Raw genomic sequence first — 15473 nt, 5'->3', positions numbered from 1 at the left:
CTCCGCAGGTGAAATGGTAACCCCAGTTATAGCCGATGCTTCCGGCTCGCGAGGAGTAGATGAAAGCGTAATTTCATGTAATCTTCTGGAATCGGCGAGCTATCATGACCTAAATCACTTGCACCTTCGCTCCCAATTTCACTCTTGACTGGAGATGATGCATAGGAGCAAGTTCCAGGGAAGCCTGTGCTTTCGCCTGCCTGTTCCAGGTCAGTCTCTGAAAGGCCATACCTTGTACTTGGGCTTGATGTCTGTCTAGACTTGGGTGTAGATTTAAGTTTCCTTTCCGTTTCTTTCTGACCCCCTTTCTTGTTACTCATGTTTATATACTGTAGTAGAAACTCCTCAGGTTGGGTAAATACAGGATACCTTGGGATAATACGAAGAGAGAAAATAAAGCCGCTGCTAACAGAGCTCTTCTTCAGACGTCCATCTCCCGTAATGGACGAGACCTTTCTGTTCATTTCATGTTTTCGATTTTGCATAGCATCTACTTGTGTTACAATTTTCAGAATCGGAATCAGAATCAGCTTTATTGGCCAAGTATATATACACATACAAATCTAATTCTGCAGTTTTGGTTTGTAATTTACTATTTTACTCAAGAGTTCACTGAATTCAATTTACTTCAGTAATAAAATACAATTAAGCATTGAGCTGCATTTTTATTTTACACTAATATTCATTTAGCCAATGCATAACATTTTTATCTTAATCATTCTTTAAAAGAATGAACTTTTTAAATATTTTCACTTTTTATTTCACAATTAAAAGAGAATTCATTAAATTTTTCCAAGTCTTGACATGTGACACACAACATGCCAACTCAAATCACTTGCAGAAAAACTGTGAACATTCTAGTTTGTTAATGAAGCAGAATAAAGATAGATGTGATAACTTATATGCACATACAAATTGTATATGCCAGATAATATCAAAAACAACCCAAGCTCTTGCCAAAAATTAAATACAGATTTTTAATAGCTAACTTGCGTCTGCCCTCACATGTATTCCTGTTATTGTTTGCTTTCTGTTCCAAAAAGGGATACAAATGTAAAATAAAGACAAACGTTATTGGTGAATTTAACACAAAAAATTATCTGTAAAAGAATGATTACTTTTTTGTTACAACACCAATTTAAAATCTACAGATAAGAAATCACATTGATTAAAAACTAACAATGAACTGTACTTTCAATAACTAAAATGAAACCCACAGCGTTAATGCAGTTTTATACAGCTAAAATATACTCTTAAAAGTATCATTCCAAAATTTAAATAAAGCATTGTACAATACTTTCTGTACAGTGTTAAGTATATTGGCATGTCGCCAATTAATGTTTCATGCACAAAATACATATTTTTATGAATTTAGCAACTGATTAAAAATTAACAATTTGAAATGAAAGTATTGCAGTATTGGTCTTAAAATGTATAGAAAAAGTGACGTCACTAACATGCTATAATCGGGCCCCCAACTTATTCATTCTTAATTAGGTATGTACCTAGTCTGCCTTACTCAAATCCAGCCTTGAATAAACGTGTGGCAAAATTCAAACATTTTTGACAATTCCTCTTGCTGACTTGATACATCACTCAAAAAGTAAAATGTAGCTTCTTCCTCAGGCCTCAGCATGTCAAAACACAATACCAGTATAGTTAGGAAATACAGTGACTAAAACACTGTGAAATGGGAATCTGGAATTGATTGCTTTATAAAATCATTGAGGAAACCTGGTTTAATTATCAATTAATTATTTGCAATAAGAATGAAATGATCTTATACTTAAAGTTACCGGGTGTTAGGATACTGTGCATACTGCTTCGAGAGAATAATCTTAAGAGAGTTCAAACTCTCTAAATGTTTCAAAGTGGTTTATTGTTTTATTCAGGGGAATTCTTTCAGAGACAATTGAAGAGCTGAGTTGCAAAATCAGCTAAGTACAGGAGACAACTTTTTGTGAAAAGGAGAAAAATTATTTTTAAGTATTTGAAATTATATTTTTAAAATTCTTTTTGCAGAATGTTGGTTGTTACATTACTGAAGGTCAATTGCTGGACCTCTCAGAAATCTGAATATTTTACATTTTTGTAAAAAACAGGAAAAAAACGTACTTAGGTTTTGACGCTAAATCAATGCTATTCCATAAACCTATAAGTAGAAACTTTCATCAAAAGTGCTCTGAATCTTGAAATATTTTTATTATATAACAAAAGAAATACAGAACTTTTAGCCTCTAAACTATTTAGCTAAAAAGTAATGCTAAAAGTCAAGAATTCCTGTTAAGCATTGTTTAAGTAGTAAATTAAACAAGTTATAAGCAATCTCTAGAATGTCAATATTCTACATCGTCTTCATCATATATTTTGGTATCACTGTCTTAGTGTTTTTATTGGCTGTTCCAATGATTGGGAGGTAGAACTCTTTAACTTTTTGTGATTGTGGATTGTCCATATTGACTCCCATTTTGCTAAGCAACATTTCAACATCCTTTGCTTTTGCTGGATTAACACAACAATTCAGTGGAAGTGGGTCAACTGACAAGTTTTTTATTTTGCTGCCACGTTTCACAATAGTGTGACTGCAATAGTTGGCCGAATACGTGGTCTTAATGTTTATGTTGCTTCTTGTTATTTCCGCCACTCGAACTTTTGCCAAGTGAAATGGGAGCTTCTTTTTGCAGACTTTTGCAGTTGCAGACTTGTAGTTAAGCACCTGCCAGTCTTTTCCTAAAACTCTGAGTGTGGCATATTGAGATGATTGGCTAGTGTACTTAGCAGCTTTTGAAACTAAGCTGGTTATGTATTTAACAGGTTTTGGAACTCACATAAAAATTTATAGCACTATATTTTGGTACTTAGCAGGTTTTGAAGCCCACTTCAATACCAAGCACATAACCGGCCCTTTGATGAGTCACAAACATGCTTCACCTAAAGTTCGCCAAAAAATGTACTTAGCAGGTTTTGGGACTCACCTCTTCAATTACATTAGACAAAAATGAATCTACAAGAATATTATTGTGAATAGCGATGAATGAACACTAATAAATTATGGAAATGTTCGTGATCTTCACCAGACTCCACAAAATGCATTGAAGTCAGAAGAGAAAGAGAAACAGATCTATTGTAGATTATAATGGTACAATGGTCTTTTTAGTGTAACTGAGGGCTGGGGAAAAGAGTGCCAACTATGCTGGAACAATTATTGTGGCTAAATTTGTGATTTGAGTTGTGAGGCAACCATGCTAACCACTGTGCTACAGTGCTTCAAACAACAAAAGATGCAGATGGAACAGATACCCCAAACAAATTGCAACAAACAGCCACAAATTAGCAATAATAAAATAATATATTAATTATTGCACTCACAGATTCTCAGTATTGGGGCACACATTGGCCTTGCAATTAAACAGAGGCATGGGACTGGCTTTTTCCATTGTGGGAAGTTGCTTCTCTGGTCACAGTAGGAATGACTTTTTTGTTTCCTATACAGTATCAGTACTTAAGTTTCGTACTTTCAAGAAAGAAACACCTTTTAAATAGTAATAAATCTTTTGTCTTTATTATTTCAAAGCATGTCCAGTGTTTTCTGATGGATCTTCTTTTATTCTTGTTTTGAAACTGATGCTGGATACATGGCTAATTTCTTTGCATAATTAACCATGTGGTGCTGTGCTGCATGTGCACAAAGATCAGTATTATATATCCAGTAGCAGCACTTGTAATACTCCAGGTTTTTTGATTACTTTTGTAAATGCATGTGGGGTGGATACCTGGCAGTTTTTCTCAACATTTGTGGCTTTGGTGACCACTTTTATTTTTTTTAAGTTCACTGATGAACAACATACAGCAATTAAAGAAACCTACAGGTTGAAATGACTGCAAGCTCAAGAAATGAATGATGTTAGAGAAAAAACAATATATCACTGCAATATGCAAACCACTAGTTAACTACAAAAACTGGTTGTCCAAAGTGTAAAAATAAATACAAAGCCTGCAATTCTGGAAAATGATCTTTTGGACAGATGAGACAAATATGGACCTGTATGAGAGTGATGGCAATAGGAAAGAACACCAACATTTATTTATGTAACGCATTTTCATACAACAATGTAACTCAAAGTGCTTTTCAAGATAAAGAATAGAAACTTACAAAAAAAGAAAAATAATTAAGGCAAAGCAATAAAATAATATTAAAGAATAAGTAACAACAAAACAAGTTAAGGTCAAATGGCTGAGAGGTCAGAAAAAAAACTTTTTAGACTGAAGAAAAAACAAAATCTGCAGGGGTTCCAAGGCCAAAAGACTGCTCAGCCCCCACTGGGCAGTTTACCTAACATAAATGTTCCTAAATCAGTCCTCTTTGTTTTAATGCTTCACATGATAGGATTCTGATGAAGTTGGTCTTGCTGACAGATGAGGCACCTGTCTTTCGATAAATGATTTTTTTATTTATATTTTTATTTTATTTATTTAATTAAGTTGATTTGACCTGTTCTTAAATTAAATCATCAAGCTCCTAAAGCCCTATTATATCTTATACTAAAATGCATTGGTGTAAAATAAACACAGTAGTAGGACATATAAGGGGCTAATTTAAACATGAAAATAACAGAAAGTTCTGCGTTTCTAAACTGTGGATATAAGAGTAACATGTCTGGCTGGCAACTGCAAACATGAGACCTGACTTTTCAACGGGCTGATACTCAAGAGGAAACATTAGAGTGGGGGCAAAGAATTAGAATCATCAAAATTACTGCATGTGATAAGGGTTTAACCAAATTTGAGTTTTAATTGATTGTTGACTGCAACCAGAACCTAATCAGTTTTCATTTCACTGTTGTCATTTTACACAATATGTGTTTATCTCAAAGGTCCGATGGCCAGGGAGAACAGAAAAAAAAACTACAGACGGCAGGAGAAAAAAATCTGCAAGGGTTCCAGGCCATGAGACCACCCAGCCCCCTCTAGGCATTCTACCTAACATAAATTACTTCAATCTATCCTCATTGTATTCAGGGTTGTCATGGAAGAATTTGATGATGATGGTCATGTGGACTTCTGGCCTTTAATCCATCAATGTAGGAACATCATGGTGCTTTGATCAGGAAAAAGAACAGAAGAGAAAGTAGGGGTTAGTATGGATTTTTGAGCCATTATGAATAATAATGATAATTAATTGAATATACAGAGCATCAGGATTAAACTTTGATGAAGCTATGAGAAAGCCATGTTAAAGTAATGAGTTTTCAGCAGTGTTTTAAAGTGCTCCACTGTATTAGCCTGGCAAATTCCTATTGGCAAGCTATTCCAGGTTTTAGGTGAATAACAGCAGAAGGCCGCCTCACCAGTTTTTTTAAGTTTAGCTCTTGGAATTGTAAGTAGACACTCATTTGAAGATCTAATGTTACGATTTGCTGTGTAAGGTGTAAGACATTCCAAAATATAAGATGAAGGGAGATTATTTAAGGCTTTCTAAACCATAAACATGATTTTAAAGTCAATTCTAAATGGCACAGGTAACCAATGTAATGACATCAAACCTGGGGTGATGTGCTGGATTTTCTTTTCTGAGTTAAGAATCTATCAGCTGCATTCTGCACTAATTGCAATCGATTGATGTCTTTTTTTGGGTAGTCCTGAGAGGAGTGCGTTACAGTAATCTAGCCAACTGAAAACAAAAGCGTGAACTAATTTTTCAGTATCTTGCAATGGTTCTAACTTTTGGTATTTCTTAAGTGAAAAAATGCTGTCCTAGTATATATGATTTAAAATTCAGGTCAAAGTCAATAGTTACCCCTAAATTCTTTACCTCCATCTTGACTTTTAATCCTAATCATCAAGTTTATTTCTAATAACCTCATTACAGTATATCCATTATTGCCAATCACTAAAATTTCTGTTTTTTCTCTATTTATTTTGAGAAAATTACTACTCATCCATTCAGTAACACAAGTGAGACATTGTATCAGTGAATAAAGAGTGCCGGGTCATGAGGCGCTATTGATAAATACAGTTGTGTGTCATCAGAATAGCTGTGGTAGCTCACGTTATGCCCCGAGATAATCTGACCTAACGGAAGCATGTAAATCGAAAATAGCAGCGGACCCAGGATAGAGCCTTGTGGAACACTATATAGAATATCATGTGTCTCTGAAGTATAATTACCACAGCTAACAAAGAATTTTCTACCTGCCAGGTAAGATTCAAACCAATTTAAGACACTGCGAGGCCCACCCATTGACTAAGGCACTTTCTAAGAATATTGCGATCAATGGTATCAAATGTAAAGTAACTTATTTTAAGATATTTTGAAATGTTCCAGATATCTTTAAAGATGTTAGATTCATTTGAAGATATCTCAAAAAATAATAAAAGGTGATTTCAAGATATATTAAAATTAATTTGAGATATCTTAAAATGAAGAGAAAGTGATTTGCAGATAGCTCCAATAGCATTTCAGATATCCTAAAATGTCCAGTGGTGGGTAGTAATGAGTTATATTTATTCTGTTACATTTACTTGAGTAAACTTTTTAAAAAATTGTACTTCTAAGAGTAGTTTTACTGCACCATACTTTTACTTTTACTTGAATACATTTGTGAAGAAGAAATGCTACTGTTAATCCACTACATTGGGCATCACTCGGATCATTACTTTTTTTCCATTGGATAAAGTCTGACAGACAATTTTCAATCTGCTCTGTGTAGCATATGCTGTCAAGTTGCGCACACGCCTTCCATTGCGTCTCCAGCTCTGACGCGAGGTTTTGGATGTTCCTCAAATTAAGGCACTGCAGCACTGAGGACAGATATTGCATTTTTCGTTTGAAAGCATTAACTGAGCTAATCATATTGACCAAGGTTTTCTCTTTTCCTTGCAGCTGTAAATTAAGCTCATTCAACATGTTGGTCAAATCGGAAAAAAAAATGCAGAGTCTAGTGGCCATTGATCATTATTAAGTTGCTTGTATTCTGCATGTTTAATGACAAGGAGAAACTCCTTTTTCTCCAGCCAGGGGTCTTGAAATCTCAGCAGGAATTTCTTCCTAGCCATCTGTCTCAACGAAGGCCTCTTTTATCATCTCTCCATCTTGGAAGGACTTCTTATGCTTAATGATCAAGTGACTCGCCCATAACAATGCTTCAGTGTGTCTGCCTTTGCTTTTGAATTCAGCCGAGTGAAAAATGACGCCTTCGATTAACTGCGATATTAGTTCCCTCTCCTTTCTCTTTCTCAGATCGCTTTTCGGAAGGAAGTCATTTTCGTAGTTTTTATGAACAGTTTGAAAGTGCCTTTCCACATTTTCCTTCTTTGGAATAGCAATGATAGATTGACAGATCAGACAAATGCACTTCGATTGTGACATTGTGAGAGAAAAAAATCATCTTCCAATTCTACATCCAGCCCATAACCAACATATTTTTTTTCAAATCCCTTCTTTAGTCTATATAAATTGGAAGGCTAACTAGATCACTTTGTCGGAGTTTTGAAGTACAGGGTGAGCCATTTATATGGATGCACCTTAATAAAATGGGAATGGTTGGTGATATTAACTTCCTGTTTGTGGCACATTAGTATATGTGAGGGGGGAAACTTTTCAAGATGGGTGGTGACCATGGTGCCATTTTGAAGTCGGTTATTTTGGATCCAACTTTTGTTTTTTCAATAGGAAGAGGGTCATGTGACACATCAAACTTATTGGGAATTTCACAAGAAAAACAATGGTGTGCTTAAATAACTAATGAAAGAATAAAGTTATGTTAAAACCAAGCACATCATTGTTTTTCTTGTGAAATTCCCAATAAGTTTGATGTGTCACATGACCCTCTTCCTATTGAAAAAACAAAAGTTGATCCAAAATGGCCGACTTCAAAATGGCCACCATGGTCACCACCCATTTTGAAAAGTTTCCCCCCTCACATATACTAATATGCCACAAACAGGAAGTTAATATCACCAACCATTCCCATTTTATTAAGGTGTATCCATATAATGGCCCACCCTGTAGTTCGTGCGTTTGATCGTGTGTGCGGGATGACCAGTGTGTTAGAAGAAAAGTAGAAGAAAAGAGATCCCAGACTGGCCGCCCTGTATGTCAATCAAGTGGCAAATGCCATAGGGAGGATATATGATAGACTAACATTTAAAAAAAAATATTTTGAATGCAACGTGATCTACCTGCACTACCTTTCCGATCTACCACTTGATCGCGATCAACGTACTGGGCACCCCTGGTGTACAGTATATCTTGTCACTGTAAGTAGTTTGCACTGTTCAAACATATATGTTACATACTGTAGGTATTGGCTTCAGAAGCTTTGTTGTGAAAAACTGAGATTTGGAACTTTGTGTTATTTGTGCATCTTTATTTTGTAAAGATGTTATTTATTTTTACTCATTTTTTATTTTATTATTTGTAAATATCAGAATTTGCTAATTATTTAATATGTTTGTCTTATTACAACATTTCTAAAAAATAAATAATTTATTATGATCAAACAGTTACTCAGTACTTGAGTAGTCTTTTTACCAAGTACTTTTTTACTCTTACTTGAGTAATTTTTTGGATGACTACTTTTTACTTCTACTTGAGTAATATTATTTTGAAGTAATGCTACTCTTACTTGAGTACAATTTTTGCCTACTCTACCCACCTCTGAAAATGCCTACAGACCTATTTTAAGAGAATTCAAAATGGATTTCAGATATCTCAAAATGCACAGGACGTTATTTCAAGATTAGGTAATATAAGAGATACAAGTACTGGGAGGTTCACAGATGGCGCTTTTCCACTGCATAGTACGGCACAGCACGGTTCAGTACAGCTCACCTTGGTTCGGCTCGGTTTGCGTTTCGACTGCAGTTTAGTACCGCTTTAGAGTGGGCGGGATTATTCACGTGTCGTTATAGTTGCGCCGCCTCTACTGCCGTGACATCATCGTAAACGCGCCACAAACAAACACACAACAATGGAGCATATCGACGGAATGGTGTTCTTCATTCTCGGCATGTGGATGTTTTAACAGCAAGACGAAGGAGTTTGTTTCAAAAGAGGCTGATGGCAGCCAAAGAAAACACAGCTAAAAAAAACAAGATAGTTTTGGAACTTTTACAACAACACACAGACAACGACAACACTTTAGCTCGACGACACGCAAGGGTAAGCATCTAAAAAAAAGCACATAACTAGCTAACTTTTATCACTGTTGCAAAGCATAAAATAAACTTAACTGCCAGTGTAACATTAAAATGCTGATTCTGTTACAGATCTTCCACATTTTGGAAAAAAGTCGCCGCAACAGACCATCTGTTTGGACATTTAACCGTGCTTCAGAGTGATGGGATGTGATTGTTTCTGGTTTTACAAACACTCAGTGGCTGGAGAACTTTCGAATATTTGAAGAAACATTCATCCACTTATGCAACAAACTGCGTCCAGCGATGGAGAGACGGGACACAAACTTCTGCGTGTGTGTACCTTTAAAGAAAAGAATAGCCATCACACTGTGGAAGCTTGCAACCGGTGCTGAGTACAGAAGTGTTGGACATCTTTTTGGTGTAAGCATAACAACTGTGTGTCTGTGTGTTCAGGAGTTCTGTGCAGCAGCAGAAACCCTGTTGGTACCAGAGCTAATTCGTTATCCAGATCAGGAAAAGTTTAAAGAAATGGCTGCCTACATTGAGAACAGGTGGGGGCTCCCACACTGTATTGGTGCTATTGATGGATCACACATCCCCATCATAGCACCAGAGGAATATCACTGTGACTATTTCAACCGTAAAGGCTGGCACTCCATCATCCTTCAAGGTGTTGTGGATGGAAAGGGACTTTTCTGGAATGTTTTCACAGGACTGCCTGGAAGCCTGCATGATGCTCGGGTTTTGAGACTGTCAACACTGTGGGAGTTGGCAAGCCGTGGAAACCACATACCAGCTAACACCAGAAACATAGGTGGGGCGACTGCTGGCTACTACATTCTAGTAGACTCTGCCTATCCCTTGCAGAACTGGCTCTTAAAACCATTCATTGACACTGGACACCTGACAGCAGAACAGCAGGTCTACAACATGAAAGTCTGCAGAGCACGCGCAGTTGTTGAAAATGCCTTTGGTTGATTAAAAGGAAGATGGCGATGCATTATGAAAAGAAATGACTGTGCTGTCAACCTTGTGAAGTCCATGGTGCTGACATGTTGTGCTCTACATAACCTTTGTGAGAGTCATGGTGAGACCTATGAGAATGCTTGGGATTTACCCGCAGCAGCAGAGACTGTGGTGGCAATGCCACAGGCTGTAGAGGAGGAGGGCAGGGATGTCCGTGCAGGTCTGATGCGTTACTTGAATAGCTAACTATTCACGTAGCATGTTCTGTAAAGTGTATTATCAATAAATTTTAAACAACATTTCAAAGTTTACAATGTATTCCTTGTTTTTTTAAATTGTTTTGGCTTGTATCGTGGCAGCATTAATCATTTGTCTTTATCAAGAGGTACATTACCTGCTCATACAATAATAAATCTTTAATATAGTCTTGGGGTACACGTATTTGATCAGATTGTTTTTATTAAAGCAAAACAATTATAAAAGGTAAAAATATGAACAGAAAACACTAAAAAAAATACAAAGTGCAAAAAGTATATACATAAGTATATACATAAGAAACTGTTAACAGTATGCAGACATGTAGTGCAAACAGTATCAAAAAACAAACAAACACACATGCCAATGGGATTAGTCAGCAAGAGAGTTCCTATTCCCGTCGGCCACTCATTGCCTGGACAAGCATCCCCATAACATTGAGGAATGCTTGATTGAAAGCAGCCGTCTGAGAGTGTTCCTCTGCCCTCAAGGCCGCTTCCTGCTCCCTCGCTTGTTTGGCCTCTTCAAGTGCCATCTGCAAGTGGCGCTCCCTCTGGGCACGGTTCAGCTCCTGCTGCTGAATGTCTGCCACCTGCATCTCTCTCAATGCAGCAAGATGTTCCTGATGGTGCAGGCTCCGTTTCCTCTTGCCTGGACCAAAGCATAGAGAATTGGAGTAAAAATGGGAGAAATCATTTTTTTAATTGTTTTGATTTTACTCAATTAAATTTACAGTATTTATGGCATTATATGGTAATATTATACTATTTATGGTAAGCAACAGGAATTCATGAGACACAGTATATAAGGATATATATCCTATATTGTGATATCCTATTTGTACATACTATGATATATGAAATATCAAATTTGTATCATACCCGTTACCACACGCTGTGGTGTTGTCGTGCCGCTGGAGGTTGATGGTGATGGTGTTGACGGGTGTGGTGGAGACGCTGCTAGCACCGCTTGGGAAGAGGAGTCGTCGTTGCATGGAGAAAAAAGTGCAAGTGAATTGATCATGGACAATGAGTCTGAAACGCAGTTTGTCTAATCAGTGCACAAATTACTGCAACACACCAAAAAAAAAAACATGAACATCATGAACAATAGCACTACCACTGATAAATGTTAGCTACTAGGACTTCGTGCTTCATTAGGCCATAAGAATCGACGGTCAATAAAATCAGTAAAGTTAAGATTTCAAACGTTATATTAACACTAAAGTACCATCCTCGATCGTGTTCTCCAACAACAATGGTGTGGCCGAGTCCAACAATGGCGTGGCCGAGTCCAGGACACCCTCCCTTCCATTGTTCGCTGGTCTAGCTCTGTAGATTGCGTCCATTTGGTCGAACCACTTCCACGAGCACCTGTTTGAACCACTCCGGCTGTTGTGGTCCTTTATACTCCTGTAGTCGCTCTTCATTTTTTTTAACTTGTCCCTACACTGTTTGTAAGCCCGATGGTAGCCGTGTGCGCCCAAGAGCTTAGCGACCTCCTGATAAACTTTTTCATTCCGCGTTGCCCCATCCAGCTCTCGCTGGATCCGCTCCTCGGCTACCAACGAGAGGAACGTCTGTACTTCCTCAATAGACCACGAAATAGCCATTTTTGGTTAAAACAAAATGGTGCGTCTGAACCTTCACCGGCTGTGCTAAAAATTTAGTGGGTCTGTTGTGTCTCGTGTCGCAAGTTCAGCGATGCAGTAATGACGATTTTCTCCGGCCAATCAGTGACCAGCAGACTTTACACGTCACGTTTTGGTAACAATTCGGCGCGCTTGGAACCTCGGCTGAGGTGGTACTAAAAAAAGGACCAGGTACCAGGTACTGTTCCCAGTGGAAAAACCCCCATAAGTGAGCTGAACTGAACCGTGTTGTGCCATACTATGCAGTGGAAAAGTGCCAAGAGACAACAAACTGGGCTGTTCTTGTACAGTGTCACTGTACAAGAATGGCCAGAACAGAATGTGCTTTCTAAAGAGACTCAGGTCTTATGATATATGCAGCAAGCTGCTTGAAATGTTCTTCTAGTCCGTAGTAGCCAGTGTGGTACTCTACGCTGCAGTCTCCTGAGGAAGCAATTTGAGCTCAAAAGAAGCACAATGCCTGAACAAACTTATCAGGAAAGCCTGCTCCATCACAGAGCAAACCTTGGATACACTAGAAGCTGTTGTGGAAAAGAGGAAGATGGCAAAATTGGATACCATCATGAAAAATCCCCTCCATCTGCTGTGCTTAGAGGTTTATCTGGGTTTTTTTCTACAAACTGCAATCAGGTATTTAAGTTAATTTTTAAGTATAACCACAATATAAATGTATATATTTATTTGTCAGTTAACTGATTGAGTGGCTATATTATTTGTCTTGTGAATCTGTATCTTTCTTTTTCATGTTTCTGCTGCTGTATGCATCTTAATTACCCCATGGGTTTAATAAAGTTTATCTAATCTAAGTAATCTAATGATTTGAATTGTAGTTCAGATTTCTTGAATATGCATTTCAGAGATCTTCAAATGAATAGGGCATCATTTTAGGATTTTTAAAAATTGTTTTAAACAGATTTTCATATACAGTATGTTTTCTTTTTGAGATATCTTCAGTGCAATTCCAGATATCTTAAAATGCATTTTGAGATATCTTTATATTTTAATTTGGCTTCCCATATACAATTACTATTACGAAGACTAATTGGGTTGCTAGATTACAAAGCATGATGTGTCAAGTACAAATAAAGGGTGGCTATTCCAAGGATATACAACATATTAGTGAGGCTTCGTCTGGAACATCATGTACATTTTTTGTCTACATATTACAATAAAGATGTAGCGGTAATAGTGAAAGTTCAGTGAAGAGCAACTAGTATGATGAAGTTAAGAGGAGAATAGTTGAAGTGTTAAAAATTATGAAGGAAGTTAGTACAGTTGATTTCAGCTGTTATTTTAACAAGCGTTCATCAGCAAATTTTGTACAGTTTTTAGAAAGCTTTTCTTCGTACAGAGAACCATAGAATTACGACACAATAATAGCACACCATACTAAATTACAATAAAGTAGTGTGGCTGACTTTGGGAGCTTCAAAACTAGATTGGATTAATATTTTGTTAGTTAAATAGAGACCGAGAAACTTTGTTGGGCTTAATTACCTGTTGTTGTCAAAAGTGTTCTCATGTTCTGAGTCTGAGGGAAAAAGATTTTTTTAATTTCTTTTACTCAGATAGATAGTAAAAAAATTCCAGCCACTGGCAGCAATACTGGATAATCTTGTTTTAAAAATCTAGAGATATGAACGCTTTCAACATCGGTTTAGCAAATTTATCACAGCTATGGGGCGTACAGTGCAGTCTGAGGGACTTTAACATTTCAAGCAGTTTTGCCTTCAAATATCCTATGCAGTTTTTACACTTCTACAGCGTAATGATGCTCAGTCTGACAAGATATCCTCAGGGTTTGTCACAGTGTTATGAGATCTGGAGGTAACCTTCATACTTACTTTTGAGAATGCTTTGTCAAAGGTGAGAGTGTTACGAATTAGAAAACACATTTTGAACCTTTAAGAGTTTCATTTTGCTTTATATAATTTATAATAATTTAAGCCAAATTCTGACGCTTTATTTTCATGTATGTGTTTCAATTTTATTTCTTTGATAGAAAAAGATTTTTTTCCATATAATTTTTAAGAGCATCACACATCCATTGTAGAATGTCTACATATTGATAATGGGTTGCCTAAAGACCTTTCCTTGTTGCTAAAACTACTTCCCAAGAGGCACCATAATTTGACTCACTTATAAATTTCACTGCAGCACCAGTAACACTTTATCTGAGATTCCGGATTTGACATGTGAACAGTGGGGTTTAATGATTCAGGTTCTGTCATTCTACTTTTTAGTTCATTGCTTTCAAGTCTTGACTCAAATCACTATACGAGCATTTTGTCTCCAGTTAAATAATAGAACTTTAGTAAACGACTCCTTGCAATTATTGTGTGATCACGATAACGGTTTAGCCCTTTAGTTTTTCAGAGCAAATCACAAATCCCTTGAGAAACCTGTTTTGTTGCTGTTTTTTTTGTTAAAAGACACACTCAACTCCTGATTTATTGTTAATTACATCTTAACTGTTGCTCTCTCTTTCTCTTTTTGTAACAGATAGTGACAGAATTGATCATTTTTTGACATTTAGGAAGAGATTTGAGATCGCATCTACCCACAGAAGTGGGGAATTTCCTTGAATAGTAAATTATACAGCCTGATCCAAAGCCAATTCTGTTGATTTCAAAGGCAGCGCTGACACTGATAGTTGTGAAAAATAGTGGATTGGCACAGGGGTGGGAGGGATAATAAGACAGGATAACAGAAGCACCAGAAACTTTTGTTTTCAGAGGAACCAGAATTGTGAGCCTGAAGTAACGTAGCCTATATAGTGTTCTTGCAGTTCGTGAAAGTGACAGTAAAACATAAACTAGTTGGGGTTAATTTATTGCCATGTTTTTTGTCCTTCCACAGGTCTGTGCATGATGGAATTTAAAGGTTGCTTATAAGTTTGGGCAAAGCTTCCAGGATCTTTGTGAGGCAGATCTGCAATGATTGACAGACAAGGGGAAATTTCACCTAAAATTTTGTGTCTACTTATACTGGTAGCATGACCGGAGCAACTCATGTCACTTCTTTATGTTGTTGTCTTTCTTCAGAATTTTTTTTGATTTCTAAACAATATAACATTTTAATTGTGTACCTAGAAATTGTCATGGGTTTGCAGACTAAGGAAGGGTTTGTGAGACATGACGTAAAAACAATTCCTGAGTCACAGTCCATGGGAAATGAGGAATCCAGAATAGACGGGTGGGACTTGTCAGATTTTGTCTGTGATCCGGGAGTCAGTGTCCTTTAATATTTTTGCTCTTTTTGTTTTATTGTTTGTGTATTATCTTTTTATTATTTAGTTGATGTCATATCGTTGTCATTTTGTGTGTTGGTGTTAAAGGACACTGCTGTTTTAGTGTTTGTTTGTATGATGCTATGGTAGCCATAATATGTAAAATGGCTGCAAAGGTAAAGTAGCAATGAAACATTGTTGGATCATAAAGAAATTCCTTTGGAATTTCCT

Source organism: Polypterus senegalus, chromosome 1 (assembly GCF_016835505.1).
Source record: "Polypterus senegalus isolate Bchr_013 chromosome 1, ASM1683550v1, whole genome shotgun sequence".
NCBI lineage: Eukaryota > Metazoa > Chordata > Cladistia > Polypteriformes > Polypteridae > Polypterus > Polypterus senegalus.
This window is presented reverse-complemented; position numbering follows the sequence as displayed.